At 46.3% G+C, this 19,740-nt stretch overlaps 1 pseudogene; it reads right to left on the bottom strand.

Moving 5' to 3' along the window:
• Positions 1 to 2,171: 2,171 nt before the first annotated feature.
• Positions 2,172 to 19,308, bottom strand: LOC119301744 (annotated as a pseudogene).
• Positions 19,309 to 19,740: the final 432 nt, after the last annotated feature.

Raw genomic sequence — 19,740 nt, 5'->3', positions numbered from 1 at the left:
AGCCAATGGCGCTGCAGAGCTCCGTGGGTTAGCCTGCCATTTGTCTTGTTTTTACTGCCTTGTAATCTTCTCTTCTGACTTCCGATCGATCCCTGCAGCTATACGGAGCGAGTACTGCAAGTAGGATTATCATATGTTCGTATACAAACATCTTTGCGGGAACCGATGCTGCGGAACATGCCCTTCTCCTTGTCTTGGTTTTACTAGGGATTGGCGACTAATACGTACAGCTTGATTACCAGTATAATACGATATGAGGCGTCCAGCCATTGCCAGCATGTTGCAACCTTAAGGTAATACAGTTCTAGGTTACAATACGATGCAACGAGGTGACCACCAGCGCGCTGCAAACTAAGCCGATGCAGTTAGAGCAACTCCAACCGGACGATCCCATTTGTCCGCCCACGTTTGTTTGGGTCATCGTGGATGAAAATGCTGGCCCAACGCGCCGACCCATTCTCAAAAACCGCCCGCCTTGCGTCCTCGCGGACCCATTTTCAATCCAAAAATTGCGCCCGAAATGCGTCGGCGCAGCCGCGCCGCGCATCCCCTCACTAGTGCAGAACCGGGCAATAGCACCGGTTCGTAAGGCCCTTTAGTGCCGGTTTGGTAACCGGCGCTAAAATGTAGGCACTAAAGCCCCCCCCCCCCTTTAGTACCGGTTCAGCACGAACCGGTGCTAAAGGGCAACCACGTGGCACGAGCCAGCTTCGGGGGCAGGGAGCCCTTTAGTACCGGTTGGTGTCACCAACCGGTATTAAAATGTTGGGGGGTTTTGGGTTTATGATTTTTTTTTCATTTAATTTTGTGTTTTCCATTTAATTATTTTTCGTTTGCTAGTATTTTGCGATACTACATATTGTACACGTTATGCATATATATAAATAGAATTTCTAGTAGAACCGATCATAATATATATATATATATACACACACACACACACACACACACACACACACAATTTCTCCTAATTGGTGCCTTCGGAGCCAGTGGCATTAGCCTAGCTAATTGGTGCCTTCGGAGCACGATAACAACTGGAAGTGGTTCATGGGGGCGGTAGCGGGTAATAGTATTCTCCTTTGGGATCTATGACCTGGTCGAGCAAAAATCCCGCTATTTCCTCTTGAATTGCTTGTATGCGGTCCTGTGCTAGGAGCTTGTCCCGCACCTCTTTGAACTGTTAAGAAGGAGATCAATATGCATGTGTATTAGTTGTGTGACTAGATATCGATAATGGTGTAAAAATTATGAATAGTGTTCTGACAATCGATATCGTACCCACTCCTGTCTTTGAGATTTGCTCTTTTCAGACGTCATCATGCGAATTCTCGCAAACGTAGTATGCACATAGATCATTCCCCGGCGCTTGCTTCAGGGCCTTTACGAGAATGGAATTTGATCAGATAATAATTAATCAAGCAAGATAATTAAAAAGATGGCAGCTAGCTAGTACTACTTAATTACTTACCTTGGGTCGATACTATTTCAGATTTTGTTTCCATGGGCCTGGAGTGACCCTGATGAACTTTGCCCAAGCCCTGCCCGCCGACAAAGAAAATGAATAAATGGGTTATTAAATAGTTGTTATCAGGAAATGATGAACTAATTAAATAGGCCGAGATATAGTTAATAATGATTAAAATTACGTGTTGACTATCCCCTTCACGATGGTGTAGTCACTTGCTTTCTTAAGTAGTGAGTCTAGTACTTCAACTGTTTCTTCATCAACTTTAATGATTAACAAGATCCAGTGAAATCTGCATGCACACACGTTTGCATGTCTTAATTAAGCGGACATATGTAAGCAAAAACATGTAGCTATAGCTAGTAGGGAAAAACAGAATTTGTAGTACAAAACAGTGTGACTCACTGAAAGTTGTAAGGAAGTAGTATATCTTCATTGTATTTGAGTTCCTTGAAGAACTGTAGCATGCCTTCCTCTACACTTTTTTCGTGATATGGATCTATTTTCCATGTGTATTCATTAATGGTATTTGGGTCAACGAACCCAATACCATAGCGTCCACATTTTTTCATTTCATAAATCTTCATTCTGCATAATACCACAGAAAAGAATATAGTGAGGATAATTACAGGTAATGATTAATCAAAATGATCACTACAGCTAGCTTGAGACTTAAATTACAGAAAGAAATCACTTACAGACAATAGCAACTGACGATAGATTTGTCGAGTGCGTCTTTATTGTATAGCTGAAATAGTTCTGAATACTCAACGGTCACAGCTTTCTCATGGTAGTAATGCTCCTTGTTGACATTCACCATGAGGGAGTCTCGATTGGAAATCTTGGTAATGTCCATGTACCATTGATGCAATTCATACATTCTCGTTGGGAGCTTATTGACCTCCTCTGGCTCGACCAAAGGTTGGCCCCGGGCATATTTCCGTTTTATTTCCTCCTCTCTAGTCGGAGACATGGGCTCGATATCGAGGAGTTGTACAACAGTGATCCCGATCGATTCAGCCTGCGCAATATGCTCCTCGGTTATTACCACATCGCCCACCCCGGGAACGTTAATGGTTTGCCCACAATAATATTGGGCGCACCTACTCTCATGTGTTGTTGGCACAACAAGCGGGGGGATTGATTGCGCCGCCTGTTCTCCCAGCTGGGGAACGGTTTTACCGCTCCTTTTGCCAGCTGATTTGCTCGAGCTCGAGCTCGCCTTTTTCTGTAGACGTGCTCGATTTAACTTCCTGAGGTGGCGCTCATAGTCTGTGTCAACAGGCTTGGGAGCTGGTGGTCTAGCCATACGAATAAAGTGGTCAATCTTTTCCACAGGCACTTTCTCCCTTGGCGGCGGTGGCGGTTTCGGTGCAAAATGGGCTTCCACCTCGGCCTTCGATATGGCTACGTGTCGGACTTGTCGTAAGGCCTCTGCGGAAGAGGCGCGAGGCTTGGACCATATTGAAATCGCTTGCCTCCGCCTGTACCTGCAGTACTACCTCGACTTGTACCGCTACGCACCATAACTGAGGCGGCTCTCTTCCGTGATTGCTGAGGCGGCAAAGACGGCTGACGTGGCTGAGTTGGAGGAGGAGGAGTGGCCTGAAGCTGTGCCGGATTTGGAGGAGGAGTGGCCTGAAGCTGTGCCGGACTTGGAGGAGGAGTGGCCTGACGCTTTGCCGGACTTGGAGGAGGAGTGGCCTGAAGCTGTGCCGGACTTGGAGGAGGAGTGGCCTGACGCGTTGGTGGACTTGGAGGAGCGGGAGTCTACTGACTCGATGGCGGACTGCGACGAGGAGTCGGATGATGCGGTGTCGGTGGCCTTCGAAAGATGATGCAATCCTTTCTCCATAGGATGATACGATGGTTGGCCTCTCCTAGTGTGTGCTCATCGTCACCTCCAGGAATGTCAAGCTCTAGCCCAGAATATTGGTCCACCACCTCATCAACCAAGACACGAGCATAGCCCGCTGGAATCGGGTTGCAATGGAAGGTTTCCTCGGGGGGATTTGTAAAAGCAAGGGCGTCCGCCACCTTCATGGATATGTTCTTCATTTTGAAGTGTAGCTCACAGTTAGTGTTCTCCATGATGTCATCCACTGGGTATCTATCCAGCAATGCGTCGCCCGGGGCGGAACCCACGCTGCTTCTCGGCATGGATGGGACGGTGCTATCCATTGGTGGATCATCCGCTAGCTGCTGAGACCCCCTTTGCTGGCTAAGTGAGTCGATCTGCTCCTGCTGCCGCTGGAATTTGATTGCCAAGTCCGCGTGCGCTGATTCTAGGCCTTGAAGGCGTTCATAGTCTAGCTTCCTCTGCTCCTCCTCCATCTTCCTCTTCTTCTCCTCCGCAATCTTCTTTCTCGCACGGGTTCTGTAGTCGGCGTTCCAGTCCGAAAACCCCTCATACCACGGAATAGCGCCCATGCCTCGTGTTCTTCCCGGGTGTTCAGGATTGTTGGGGAACGTTGCAAAAAACAAAAATTTTCCTACGGTTTCACCAAGATCCATCTATGAGTTCATCTAGCAACGAGTGATCGGATTGCATCTACATACCTTTGTAGATCACGCGCGGAAGCGTTCAAAGAACGGGGATGAGGAAGTCGTACTCAACATGATCCAAATCACCGGAGATCCTAGCGCCGAACGGACGGCACCTCCGTGTTCAACACACGTATGGTCAGCGTGACGTACCCTCCTTCTTGATCCAGTAAGGGGGGAGGAGAGGTTGATAAAGATCCAGCAGCACGATGGCGTGGTGGTGGATGCAGCAGTCACCGCAGCAGGGCTTCGTCGTTCTTCTGTGAGAGGGAGAGGTGTAGCAGGGGAGAGGGAGGCGCCAAGAGTCAAGGGTGCGGCTGCCCCTCCCCACCCTTTATATAGGCTCCCCTAGGGGGGCGCCGGCCCTAGGAGATGGGATCTCCTAGGGGGGCGGCGGCCAAGGGGTGGAGTGCCCCCCAAGCCAGGTGGGGCGCCCCCCACCCTAGGGTTCCCAACCCTAGGCGCATGGGGTGGGCCAAAGGGGGCACACCAGCCCACTATGGGCTGGTTCCCCTCCCCACTTCAGCCCATGGAGCCCTCCGGGATGGGTGGCCCCACCCGGTGGACCCCCGGGACCCTTCCGGTGGTCCCGGTACAATACCGTTGACCCCGAAACTCTCCCGTTGGCCGAAACTGCACTTCCTATATATAATTCTTCACCTCCGGACCATTCCAGAACTCTTCGTGACGTCTGGGATCTCATCTGGGACTCCGAACAACTTTCGTGTTACTGCATATTCATATCTCTACAACCCTAGCGTCACCGAACCTTAAGTGTGTAGACCCTATGGGTTCGGGAGACATGTAGACATGACCGAGATGGCTCTCCGGTCAATAACCAACAGTGGGATCTGGATACCCATGTTGGCTCCCACATGCTCCTCGATGATCTCATCGGATGAACCACGATGTCGAGGATTCAAGCAACCCCGTATACAATTCCCTTTGTCAATCGGTACGTTACTTGCCCGAGATTCGATCGTCGGTATCCCAATACCTTGTTCAATCTCGTTACCGGCAAGTCACTTTACTCGTACCGTAATGCATGATCCCGTGACCAGACACTTGGTCACTTTGAGCTCATTATGATGATGCATTACCGAGTGGGCCCTGAGATACCTCTCCGTCATACGGAGTGACAAATCCCAGTCTTGATCCGTGTCAACCCAACAGACACTTTCGGAGACACCCATAGTATACCTTTATAGTCACCCAGTTACGTTGCGACGTTTGGTACACCCAAAGCACTCCTAAGGTATCCGGGAGTTACACGATCTCATGGTCTAAGGAAAAGATACTTGACATTGGAAAAACTCTAGCAAACAAACTATACGATCTTGTGCTGTGTTTAGGATTGGGTCTTGTCCATCACATCATTCTCCTAATGATGTGATCTCGTTATCAATGACATCCAATGTCCATAGTTAGGAAACCATGACTATCTATTAATCAATGAGCTAGTCAACTAGAGGCTTACTAGGGACATGTTGGTGTCTATGTATTCACACATGTATTATGATTTCCGGATAACACAATTATAGCATGAATAAAAGACAATTATCATGAACAAAGAAATATAATAAGAATCCTTTTATTATTGCCTCTAGGGCATATTTCCAACAGTCTCCCACTTGCACTAGAGCCAATAATCTAGTTACATTGTGATGAATCGAACACCCATAGAGTTCTGGTGTTGATCATGTTTTGCCCTAGGGAGAGGTTTAGTCAACGGATCTGCGACATTCAGATCCGTATGTACTTTACAAATATCTATGTCTCCATCTTGAACATTTTCATGAATGGAGTTGAAGCGACGCTTGATGTGCCTGGTCTTCTTGTGAAACCTGGGCTCCTTGGCAAGTGCAATAGCTCCAGTGTTGTCACAGAAGAGTTTGATCGGCCCCGACGCATTGGGTATGACTCCTAGGTCGGTGATGAACTCCTTCACCCAAATTTCTTCATGCACTGCCTCCGAGGCTGCCATGTACTCCGCTTCACATGTAGATCCTGCCACGATGCTCTGCTTGCAACTGCACCAGCTTACTGCCCCACCATTCAAAATATACACGTATCCGGTTTGTGACTTAGAGTCATCCAGATCTGTGTCGAAGCTAGCGTCGACGTAACCCTTTACGACAAGCTCTTCGTCACCTCCATAAATGACAAACATTTCCTTAGTCCTTTTCAGGTACTTCAGGATATTCTTGACCGCTGTCCAGTGTTCCTTGCCGGGATTACTTTGGTACCTACCTACCAAACTACGGCAAGGTTTACATCAGGTCTGGTACACAGCATGGCATACATAATAGAACCTATGGCTGAGGCATAGGGGATGACACTCATCTCTTCTATATCTTCTGCTGTGGTCAGACATTGAGCTGAGCTCAATTTCACACCTTGCAACACAGGCAAGAACCCCTTCTTAGACTGGTCCATATTGAACTTCTTCAATATCTTATCAAGGTATGTGCTTTGTGAAAGACTTATGAGGCGTCTTGATCTATCTCTATAGATCTTGATGCCTGATATATATGCAGCTTCTCCAAGGTCCTTCATTGAAAAACTCTTATTCAAGTAGGCCTTAATGTTGTCCAAAAGTTCTATATCATTTCCCATCAAAAGTATGTCATCTACATATAATATGAGAAATGCTACAGAGCTCCCACTCACTTTCTTGTAAACGCAGGCTTCTCCATAAGTCTGCATAAACCCAAACGCTTTGATCATCTCATCAAAGCGAATATTCCAACTCCGAGATGCTTGCACCAGCCCATAAATGGATCGCTGGAGCTTGCACACCTTGTCAGCATTCTTAGGATCGACAAAACCTTCCGGCTGCATCATATACAATTCTTCCTTAAGGAAACCATTAAGGAATGCCGTTTTGACGTCCATTTGCCATATCTCGTAATCATAGAATGCGGCAATTGCTAACATGATTCGGACAGACTTCAGCTTTGCTACCGGTGAGAAAGTCTCATCGTAGTCAACCCCTTGAACTTGTCGATAACCCTTAGCGACAAGCCGAGCTTTATAGATGGTCACATTACCATCCACGTCTGTCTTTTCTTAAAGATCCATTTATTTTCTATGGCTCGCCGCTCAACGAGCAAGTCATTCAAAGTCCATACTTCATTTTCATACATGGATCCTATCTCGGATTTCATGGCTTCCAGCCATTTGTCGGAATCCGGGCCCGCCATCGCTTCTTCATAGTTCGAAGGTTCACCGTTGTCTAACAACATGATTTCCAAGACAGGGTTGCCGTACCACTCTGGTGCAGAACATGTCCTTGTGGACATACGAAGTTCAGTAGCAACTTGATCTGAAGTTTCATGATCATCATCAGTAACTTCCTCTCTAGTCGGTACAGGCACCTCAGGAACATTTTCTTGAGTTGCGCCATTTTCCGGTTCAAGAGGTAATACTTCATCAAGTTCTACTTTCCTCCCACTTACTTCTTTCGAGAGAAACTCCTTCTCTAGAAAGGATCCATTCTTGGCAACAAAGATCTTGCCTTCGGATCTGAGGTAGAAGGTATACCCAATAGTTTCTTTAGGGTATCCTATGAAGATGCATTTTTCCGACTTGGGTTCGAGCTTTTCAGGTTGAAGTTTCTTGACATAAGCATCGCATCCCCAAACTTTTAGAAACGACAGCTTAGGTTTCTTCCCAAACCATAATTCATACGGTGTCGTCTCAACGGATTTCGACGGAGCCCTATTTAAAGTGAATGCGGCAGTCTCTAAAGCATAGCCCCAAAATGATAGTGGTAAATCGGTAAGAGACATCATAGATTGCACCATGTCTAATAGAGTGCGATTACGACGTTCGGACACACCATTACGCTGAGGTGTTCCAGGCGGCGTGAGTTGTGAAACTATTCCACTTTTTCTTAAGTGTGTGCCAAATTCATGACTCAAGTATTCTCCTCCACGATCTGATCGCAAGAACTTGATTTTCCTGTCACGTTGATTCTCAACCTCACTCTGAAATTCCTTGAACCTTTCAAAGGTCTCAGACTTGTGTTTCATAAGTAGACATACCCATATCTACTCAAGTCATCAGTGAGGGTGAGAACATAACGATAACCACCGTGAGCCTCAACACTCGTTGGACCGCACACATCAGTATGTATGATTTCCAATAAGTTGGTTGCTCGCTCCATTGTTCCTGAGAACGGAGTCTTGGTCATTTTACCCATGAGGCATGGTTCGCACGTGTCAAATGATTCATAATCAGGAGACTCTAAAAGTCCATCTGCATGGAGCTTCTTCATGCGTTTGACACCTATGTGACCAAGGCGGCAGTGCCACAAGTATGTGGGACTATCGTTATCAACCTTACATCTTTGGGTACTCACACTATGAATATGTGTAGTATTACGCTCGAGATTCATTAAGAATAAACCATTCACCATCGGAGCATGACCATAAAACATATCTCTCATATAAATAGAACAACCATTATTTTCGGATTTAAATGAGTAGCCATCTCGTATTAAACGAGATCCTGATACAATGTTCATGCTCAAACTTGGCACTAAATAACAATTATTGAGGTTCAAAACTAATCCCATAGGTAAATGTAGAGGTAGCGTGCCGACGACGATCACATCGACCTTGGAACCATTCCCGACGCGCATCGTCACCTCCTCCTTCGCCAGTCTCCGCTTATTCCGCAGCTCCTGCTTTGAGTTACAAATGTGAGCAACTGCACCAGTATCAAATACCCAGGAGCTACTATGAGTACTGGTAAGGTACACATCAATTACATGTATATCACATATACCTTTCATTTTGCCGGCCTTCTTGTCCGCTAAGTATTTGGGGCAGTTCCGCTTCCAGTGACCACTTTCATTGCAATAAAAGCACTCAGTCTCGGGCTTGGGTCCATTCTTTGGCTTCTTCCCGGCAGCTTGCTTGCCGGGCGCGGCAACTCCCTTGCCGTCCTTCTTGAAGTTCTTCTTACCCTTGCCTTTCTTGAACTTAGTGGTTTTATTCACCATCAACACTTGATGTTCCTTTTTGACTTCTACCTCTGCTGATTTCAGCATTGCAAATACTTCAGGAATGGTCTTTTCCATCCCCTGCATATTGAAGTTCATCACAAAACTCTTGTAGCTCGATGGAAGCGACTGCAGGATTCTGTCAATGACTGCGTCATCCGGGAGATTAACTCCTAGCTGAGTCAAGCGGTTATGTAACCCTGACATAGTGAGTATGTGCTCACTGACAGAACTATTTTCCTCCATCTTACAGCTGAAGAACTTGTCGGAGACTTCATATCTATCGACCCGGGCATGAGCTTGAAAAACCATTTTCAGCTCTTCGAACTTCTCATATGCTCCGTGTCTCTCAAAATTCTTTTGGAGCCCCGGTTCTAAGCTGTAAAGCATGCCGCACTGAACGAGGGAGTAATCATCAGCATGTGTCTGCCAAACATTCATAACGTCTTGTTCCGCAGGGAGAACAGGTGCGTCACCTAGCGGTGCTTCTAGGACATAATCTTTCTTTGCAGCTATGAGGATGATCCTCGGGTTCTGGACCCAGTCCGTATAATTGTTGTCATCGTCTTTCAGCTTGGTTTTCTTTAGGAACGCGTTGAAGTTGAGGACAACATTGGCCATTTGATCTACAAGACATATTGTAAATATTTTAGACTAAGTTCATAATAATTAAGTTCATCTATTTAATGAACTCCCACTCAGATAGACATCCCTCCAGTCATCTAAGTATAACATGATCCGAGTTAACTAGGCCGTGTCCGATCATCACGTGAGACGGACTAGTCAATATCGGTGAACATCTTCATGTTGATCGTATCTTCTATACGACTCATGCTCGACCTTTCGGTCTTCTGTGTTCTGAGGCCATGTCTGTACATGCTAGGCTCGTCAAGTCAACCTAAGTGTTTGCATGTGTAAATCTGTCTTACACCCGTTGTATGTGAACGTTGGAATCTATCACACCCGATCATCACGTGGTGCTTCGAAACAATGAACTGTCGCAACGGCGCACAGTTAGGGGGAACACTTTCTTGAAATTATTATGAGGGATCATCTTATTTACTACCGTCGTTCTAAGTAAACAAGATGCAAAAACATGATAAACATCACATGCAATCAAATAATAATAGTGACATAATATGGCCAATATCACATAGCTCCTTTGATCTCCATCTTGGGGCTCCATGATCATCTTGTCACCGGCATGACACCATGATCTCCATCATCATGATCTCCATCATCGTGTCTCCATGAAGTTGCTCGCCAACTATTACTTCTACTACTAGGGCTAACACGTTTAGCAATAAAATAAAGTAATTTACATGGCGTTTCTCAATGACACACAGGTCATACAAAAATAAAGACAACTCCTATGGCTCCTGCCGGTTGTCATACTCATCGACACGCAAGTCGCGATTCCTATTACAAGAACATGATCTCACACATCACATATATATCATTCATCACAACTTTGGCCATATCACATCACAGAACACTTGCTGCAAAAACAAGTTAGACGTCCTCTAATTGTTGTTGCAAGTTTTACGTGGCTGCAAGAGGGTTCTAGCAAGAACGTTTCTTACCTACGTTAAAGCCACAACGTGATTTATCAACTTCTATTTACCCTTCATAAGGACCCTTTTCATCAAATCCGCTCCAACTAAAGTGGGAGAGACAGACACCCGCCAGCCACCTTATGCAACTAGTGCATGTCAGTCGGTGGAACCGGTCTCACGTAAGCGTACGTGTAAGGTTGGTCCGAGCCGCTTCATCCCACAATACTGCTGAAGCAAAATAAGACTAGTAGCGGCAAGAAAGTTGACAACATCTATGCCCACAACAAATTGTGTTCTACTCGTGCAAAGAGAACTACGCATAGACCTAGCTCATGATGCCACTGTTGGGGAACGTTGCAGAAAACAAAAAAATTCCTACGGTTTCACCAAGATCCATCTATGAGTTCATCTAGAAACGAGTGATCGGATTGCATCTAAATACCTTTGTAGATCACGCGCGGAAGCGTTTAAAGAACGGGGATGAGGAAGTCGTACTCGACGTGATCCAAACCACCGGAGATCCTAGCGCCGAACGGACGGCACCACCGTGTTCAACACATGTACGGTCAGCATGACGTCTCCTCCTTCTTGATCCAGCAAGGGGGGAGGAGAGGTTGGTGAAGATCCAGCAGCACGACGGCGTGGTGGTGGATGCAGCAGTCACCGCAGCAGGGCTTCGCCGTTCTTCTGCGAGAGGGAGAGGTGTAGCAGGGGAGAGGGAGGCGCCAAGAGTCAAGGGTGCGGCTGCCCCTCCCCCCCTTTATATAGGCTCCCCTAGGGGGGCGCCGGCCCTAGGAGATGGGATCTCCTAGGGGGGCGGCGGCCAAGGGGTGGAGTGCCCCCCAAGCCAAGTGGGGCGTCCCCCCCCCCACCCTAGGGTTCCCAACCCTAGGCGCATGGGGTGGGCCAAAGGGGGCGCACCAGCCCACTATGGGCTGGTTCCCCTCCCCACTTCAGCCCATGGAGCCCTCCGGGATGGGTGGCCCCACCCGGTGGACCCCCGGGACCCTTCCGGTGGTCCCGGTACAATACCTTGACCCCGAAACTCTCCCGATGGCCGAAACTGCACTTCCTATATATAATTCTTCACCTCCGGACCATTCCGGAACTCTTCGTGACATCCGGGACTCCGAACAACTTTCGGGTTACTGCATATTCATATCTCTACAACCCTAGCGTCACCGAACCTTAAGTGTGTAGACCCTACGGGTTCGGGAGACATGTAGACATGACTGAGATGGCTCTCCAGTCAATAACCAACAGCGGGATCTGGATACCCATGTTGGCTCCCACATGCTCCTCGATGATCTCATCGGATGAACCACGATGTCGAGGATTCAAGCAACCCCGTATACAATTCCCTTTGTCAATCGGTACGTTACTTGCCCGAGATTCGATCGTCGGTATCCCAATACCTCGTTCAATCTCGTTACCGGCAAGTCACTTTACTCGTACCGTAATGCATGATCCTGTGACCAGACACTTGGTCAGTTTGAGCTCATTATGATGATGCATTACCGAGTGGGCCCAGAGATACCTCTCCGTCATACGGAGTGACAAATCCCAGTCTTGATCCGTGTCAACCCAACAGACACTTTCGGAGACACCCGTAGTATACCTTTATAGTCACCCAGTTACGTTGTGACGTTTGGTACACCCAAAGCACTCCTACGGTATCCGGGAGTTACACGATCTCATGGTCTAAGGAAAAGATACTTGACATTGGAAACACTCTAGCAAACGAACTATACGATCTTGTGTTGTGTTTAGGATTGGGTCTTGTCCATCACATCATTCTCCTAATGATGTGATCTCGTTATCAATGACATCCAATGTCCATAGTCAGGAAACCATGACTATCTATTGATCAACGAGCTAGTCAACTAGAGGCTTACTAGGGACATGTTGGTGTCTATGTATTCACACATGTATTACGATTTCCGGATAACACAATTATAGCATGAATAAAAGACAATTATCATGAACAAGGAAATATAATAATAATCCTTTTATTATTGCCTCTAGGGCATATTTCCAACAAGGATTTCCTAGGGCAGGCGTAAGCTCGTCGTTCTCTCTGTTGGGCTCGAACAACCCTGATCGAGCCTCTTCTATTGCAACAAGTAGCTTACCTTCGGCTCCGTCCAGACATGCCTTCTTCGAAACTTTGCCTGTCTTCGGGTCCAACTCCCCTCCATGCGCATAGAACCAAATCCTGCACCTGGGGGGCAGCTCAATGTTTCTGGAGTGACACATGCATCCAGCATCTCTTTCTCATACTTATCCCACTTAGGCATTCCCACCGCATAGCCACCTGGCCCCATCTTATGGAACTTATCCTTTTTTGCTGCATTGGCCTTGTTTATTCTGGACCGTTCCTTAGATAATTCCGAATCCTTGAATTTCACGAAATTGTCCCAATGAGCACTTTGCTTCTCTAGTGTTCCCTCAAATACTGGAGTGTTGCTTCCTCCCTTGACGTACTTGGCCCATTCACGAATCTTGTGGTTCTTGAATGCAACCGCCATCTTCCTAAGAGCAGCGTCCTTGACTTTCTCCACATCTGCATTTGTGAAATGATCTGGTAGGGTGAAATGTTCCATGAGCGTTTCCCAAAGCAAATGTTTTTGTCCGTCATCGACAAAAGTAACTCCTGGACATGGCTTTGCTGGCTCTCTCCATTCTTGAAGGGACATCGGGAGTTGGTCCTTCACAAGAACTCCGCACTAACGAATGAACTTGTCCGCAATCTTCTGAGGCGCTAATGGTTCGCCATCAGGTCTGATTGCCTCGATATTGTACTTTACGCCCTCCTTCAACTTTTTGTTCGGGCCTCGTTTCGTCCTGTTGCCTGAAGATTTGCTCGATCCGGATGGCTGAAAGAAGACAGATCGATTCGTTAATATATCTTCAAGTCATTTAAAACATGTGATGATCACCAGATGCCTGCTTATATAAATATATATACCTCACCGGTCTTTGTTGTTTCAAGATCAACATTTTCTTCGTCATGTTCATAGTTCATGACTTCATCAATTCAGTCGTCGCGATCGAATATCATATCACCCTCCCCGATGTTGTTTATATATTCGGAGCCGTCATAATCTTCTTCATTATGATCATCATCTGGCCCGCGAGGATTGCGTATGATATTGAACAGGGCCTCTTCTCCCTCTCTGCCGGTATTGTCCGCCATAGTTTTTTTAACTAATCCAAAAGAAATATATTCAAATTACAATGCATGGATGCAATCAATTAATAAGGAAAAACTGAATCAATCATAGTACATAATAAGCATCATCGAATATAATCTCGAATACGTCGTCTCGAATAATAGATATAACCTCGAATACATCGTCTCGAATAATAGATATAATCTCGAATACATCGTCTCGAATAATATATAATCTCGAATACATCGTCGGATCATGCGGCGCGGGCGGTGGACACCCAAAGAGAAGGAACCCTCACAGGATCATAGCTGAAGTGAGATCCCTGAAGAAACTGTCAGGTATTGGAGAACCTGTCGCCCTCTAACACAACCATGTAGCCATGGATGTGCTCGTCCTCCTCCCTGACACGGCGACGTACCACCTCCGGCGGGGCCGGCTCCCTCTGCACCGAAACTAGCCCACACGAACACCACCAAACGAGATCAGGGTCGACGACCGGGGCCGGGTTCCTCATCAAGCGGCGCGCCCCTCCAGACACCACCTCCCAGTGCCAGCCCGGTGGAGCCCAGTCCCAGATATGGGTCAGCTGGACGTCGTCGCGGACGGGTCGACGGCGAGGATGCGGGCCGGGCATCGTCGAGAACAAATACTAGCTACATGCCCGCAAAAAGTAAGATTTTTTTAATGATTGGATTTTGATAACTAAAATTTCTAACATTTCTATATAACTAACATTCCTATAACATTTCTAACAATGCTATATAACTAACATTTCTATAACATTTCTAATATTTCTATAACTAAAAAACAGAAGAAAAAATTATAACATTTCTATATATATAACTAACATTTGTATAACATTTCTAATATTTCTATAACTAAAAAAAGAAAAATTTCTAACTTTTTTCTAACTGTTTCTATAGCTAAAAAACAGAAAAATTTCTAACAATTCTAACATTTCTATAACTATTTCTATAACAAAAAAACAGAAAAAAATTCTAACAATTCTAACATTTCTATAACATTTCTAACAATGCTATATAACTAACTATTTCTATAACTAAAAAAATAAAAATTCTAATATTTTTATAACTATTTCTATAACTAAAAAACTAAAAAAATGTATGTGTGTGTGTGTGCTCACCGGCGAGGCGAGAGCCGACGGGGGGCGGCGACGACGGGGATGGCGACGACAGGGACAGGGACAGGGCGGCGACGACGGGGACGGGCCGGGGCGGCGACGACGGGGACGGGGCGGCGATGACGGGGACGGGGACGACGCTAGACGGGCCGGGACGACGCGGCAGTGACGACGGGGACGACGGGGCGGCGACGACGGGGACGGGGCGGCGACGGGGGCGGCGACGAGGGATATGGAGACGGGGGCGGCGGGCGACGGGGCAGAGGAGAAGAAGCAGATGAGAAACTGAAATTTTTGAAGTGTTTAGTTATATAGGATGGACCTTTAGTACCAGTTGGAGCCACCAACCGATACTAAAGGCCTGTTTTGGCCAGGCCAAGCGGCGGGAACTGCACACCCTTTAGTACTGGGTGGTTGCTCCAACCGGTACTAAAGGGGGGGGGCTTTAGTACCGGTTGGAGCCACCACCCGATACTAAAGGGGGTGCGCTGGCAAGGTGCTATGCGGCAAGTTTAGTCCCACCTCGCTAGCCGAGGGGCGTCCGCACTGGTTTATAACCCCCCGTGCGGTAGCTCTCTCGAGCTCCTCTCCAAAGCAGGCCTACTGGCCTACATGTTCTGTGCTGCCCTATGGGCCTACTAGGCCTTTGCGGGCCTGCATCCTGGCCCAACAACAGGTTGGGTTTCTAGTCGTATGCAGGCCGCTCTGGCCCAGTAGGCGGGCTTTTTTTTGCTTTATTTATTTTTGAGTTGTTTTTTTGTGTATTTAGAGTTTCTTTGTGAATATTTTTGCTTTAGGTATAAAAAATTACAAACTTTCTGTTAGTGCCCGTAGTTTTCAAATTTGAATAGTTTAAATTTTTAATTATTTGAAATTAGTGTGAATGACTAGTTTGTGAATAACTTAACTTTAAAAATCAGTAAAGGCATGAAAGAATTTGTTTGCACATAAAATTTCTTCGCGTTTCAAATGCCAAAACACATAACTACCCTAACTATTACAGAGATTCCCTCCTGGGTGTGAAACACAGAAGAAAGTGATGATAGTGAAGCCGATCACATCCCAAATCTTTGGGTGTGAAACGTTTTCTCCGCGTGTGTCCCTTTGTGCCGTAACCATGGAAAATCTTCATCATTTAACGGGATGCTCGGATCAATATTCGCTATGAATGGAGCAATTTCATCAAACTTTTCATAATCTTCTGACATGTTTGTCTTGTCATCCACTCCCACGATGTTTCTCTTCCCAGAAAGAACTATGTGCCGCTTTGGCTCATCGTATGATGCATTCGCTTCCTTATCTTTTCTTTTTCTTAGCTTGGTAGACATGTCCTTCACATAGAAAACCTGTGCCACATCATTGGCTAGGACGAATGGTTCGTCTGCATACGCAAGATTGTTGAGATCCACTGTTGTCATTCCGTACTGCGGGTCTTCCGTTACCCCGCCTCGTGTCATATTGACCCATTTGCACCGAAACAAAGGGACCTTCAAACCACGTCGATAGTCAAGTTCCCATATGTCCTGTATATAACCATAAAATGTTTCCTTTCCCGTCTTGGTTTCTGCATCAAAGCGGACACCACTGTTTTGGTTGGTGCTCTTCTTATCTTGGGCGATCGTGTAAAATGTATTATCATTTATCTCGTACCCTTTGAAAGTCATTATATTCGAAGATGGTAACTGGGACAGCAAGTACATGTCATCTTCAATAGAGGTGTCATGCATGGTACGTGTCTGCAACCAGCTGGCGAAACTCCTGGTTTGTTCACGTGTAATCCAGTCATCAGACCGCTCCGGGTGTTTGGAGCGTAGAAAATTCTTGTGTTCATCCATATACGGAGCCACCAAGGCGGAATTCTGTAAAACTGTGTAGTGTGCTTCAGTGAGAGAATGTCCGTCCATACATATTATTTGTTCCCCTCCTAGCATGCCTTTTCCATCCAGTCTGCCCTTATGCCGCGATTCAGGAACACCAATCGGCTTAAGGTCAGGAATAAAGTCAATACAAAACTCAATGACCTCCTTGTTTTCATGGCCCTTGGAGATGCTTCCTTCTGGCCTAGCACGGTTATGAACATATTTCTTTAAGACTCCCATGAACCTCTCAAAAGGGAACATATTGTGTAGAAATACATGACCCAAAACGTTAATCTCTTCGCATACGTGAACTAGGACGTGCGTCATGATGTTGAAGAAGGATGGTGGGAACACCAACTCGAAACTGACAAGACATTGCACCAAATCATTCTCTAACCTTGGTATGATTTATGGATCGATTACCTTCTGAGAGATTGCATTGAGAAATGCACATAGCTTCACAATGGCTAATCAAACGTTTTCCGGTAGAAGCCCCCTCAATGCAACCGGAAGCAGTTGCGTCATAATCACGTGGCAGTCATGAGACTTTAGGTTCTGGAACTTTTTCTCTGCCATGTTTATTATTCCCTTTATATTCGACGAGAAGCCAGACGGTACCTTAATACTAAGCAGGCATTCAAAGAAGATTTCCTTCTCTTCTTTGGTAAGAGCATAGCTTGCATGACCCTGATGTATGCCGTCTTTTCCGTGCATACGTTGCTGGTCCTCTCGTGCCTCAGGTGTATCTTTTGTCTTCCCATACTCGCCCAAGAAGCCAAGCAGGGTCACACAAAGATTCTTCGTCACGTGCATCACGTCGATTGCGGAGCGGACCTCTAGGTCTTTCCAATAGGGCAGGTCCCAAAATATAGATTTCTTCTTCCACATGGGTGCGCGTCCGTCAGCGTCATTCGGAACAGGTTGTCCACCAGGACCCATTCCAAAGACCACCTTCAAATCCTTGACCATATCATGTCCATCAGCACCAGTACGATGGTGAGGCTTTGTCCGGTGATCCGCCTCACCTTTGAAATGCTTGCCTTTCTTTCTTACGGGATGTCTGCTCGGAAGAAATCGACGATGTCCCAGGTACACATTCTTCTTACAATTAGCCAAATATGTACTGTCGGTATCGTCCAAACAGTGCATGCATGTGTGGTATCCCTTGTTTGTCTGTCCTGAAAGGTTACTGAGAGCAGGCCAATCATTGATGGTCACGAACAGCAACGCCTTTAGGTCAAATTCTTCCCCCATGTGCTCATCCCACGCACGTACACCTGTTCCATTCCACAGTTGTAAGAGTTCTTCAACTAATGGCCTTAGGTACACATCAATGTCGTTGCCGGGTTGCTTAGGGCCTTGGATGAGCACTGGCATCATAATGAACTTCTGCTTCATGCACAACCAAGGAGGAAGGTTATACAAACATAGAGTCACAGGCCAGGTGCTATGGTTGCTGCTCTGCTCCCCAAATGGATTAATGCCATATGCGCTTAGACCAAACCATACGTTCCTTGCGTCATCTGCAAACTCCTTCCCATACTTTCTTTCGATTTTTCTCCACTGCGACCCGTCAGCGGGTACTCTCAACTTTCCATCTTTCTTACGGTCTTCTCTGTGCCATCGCATTGCCTTGGCATGCTCTTTGTTTTGGAACAAACGTTTCAACCGTGGTATTATAGGAGCATACCACATCACCTTGGCAGGAATCCTCTTCCTGGGGTGCTCGCCCTCGACATCACCAGGGTCATCGCGGCTGATCTTATAGCGCAATGCACTGCATACCGGGCAAGCGTTCAAATCCTTGTACTCACCACGGTAGAGGATGCAATTATTAGGGCATGCATGTATCTTCTGCACCTCTAACCCTAGAGGGCAGACAACCTTCTTTGCTTCGTATGTACTCTCGGGCAATTCGTTGTCCTTTGGAAGCATATCCTTTATCATTACCACCAACTTTCCAAATCCTTTGTCAGATACACCATTCTCTGCCTTCCATTGCAGCAATTCCAGTGTGGTGCCCAGCTTTTTCTTGTCACCTACGCAATTCGGGTACAACAATTTTTTGTGATCCTCTAACATGCACTGCAACTTCTTCTTCTCCAAATCACTTGCGCAGTTTCTCTTTGCATCGGCAATGGCCCGACCTAGATCATCAACGGGCTCATCCGATGCCTCTTCTTCAGCTTCTTCCCGCATTGCCGGCTCATCTTCTTCCCGCATTACCGGCTCAGCTTCTTCCCTCATTGTTGTATCATCGTATTCAAGGAACCCATGGCCAGGATAGCTGTCGTCGTCCTCTTCTTCTTCATTGTCTTCCATCATAACCCCTCTTTCTCCATGCTTGGTCCAAACATTATAGTGGGGCATGAAACCGGACTCAAACAGGTGGACGTGAATGGTTCTTTACGTAGAGTAATTGCGACCATTCTTACAGCCAGCACATGGACAATGCATAAAACCATCCGCTCGCTTGTTTGCCTCAGCCGCAAGCAGAAAAGTACGCACGCCATTAATGAACTCGGGAGAGAATCGGTCATCATACATCCATTGCCGGCTCATCTTCAATACACAGCACCGAAAACATCAAATTAATACAATACATAAAGTTCATACATAAAGATCATACAACACTTAAATGCAACAAACAAATAACTCTCTAGCTAAAGAATTTAAATGCAACAACAAATGCGATCAAGATCGCAACTAAGGTAACAATTGATCCAACAGCATAATGATACCAAGCCTCAGTATGAATGGCATATTTTCTAATCTTTCTAATCTTCAAGCGCATTTTCTCCATCTTAATCTTGTGATCATCGACGACATCGGCAACATGCAACTCCAATTCCATCTTCTCCCCCTCAATTCTTTTCAATTTTTCCTTCAAATCCTCGTTTTCCCTTTCAACTAAATTTAACCTCTCGACAATAGGGTCGATTGGAATTTTCGGTTCAACTACCTCCTACATACAAATATCTATGTCAACTTGAT

This window comes from Triticum dicoccoides, chromosome 5A (genome assembly GCF_002162155.2).
Source record: "Triticum dicoccoides isolate Atlit2015 ecotype Zavitan chromosome 5A, WEW_v2.0, whole genome shotgun sequence".
NCBI classification, from domain to species: Eukaryota; Viridiplantae; Streptophyta; class Magnoliopsida; order Poales; family Poaceae; genus Triticum; species Triticum dicoccoides.
This window is presented reverse-complemented; position numbering and strand designations above follow the sequence as displayed.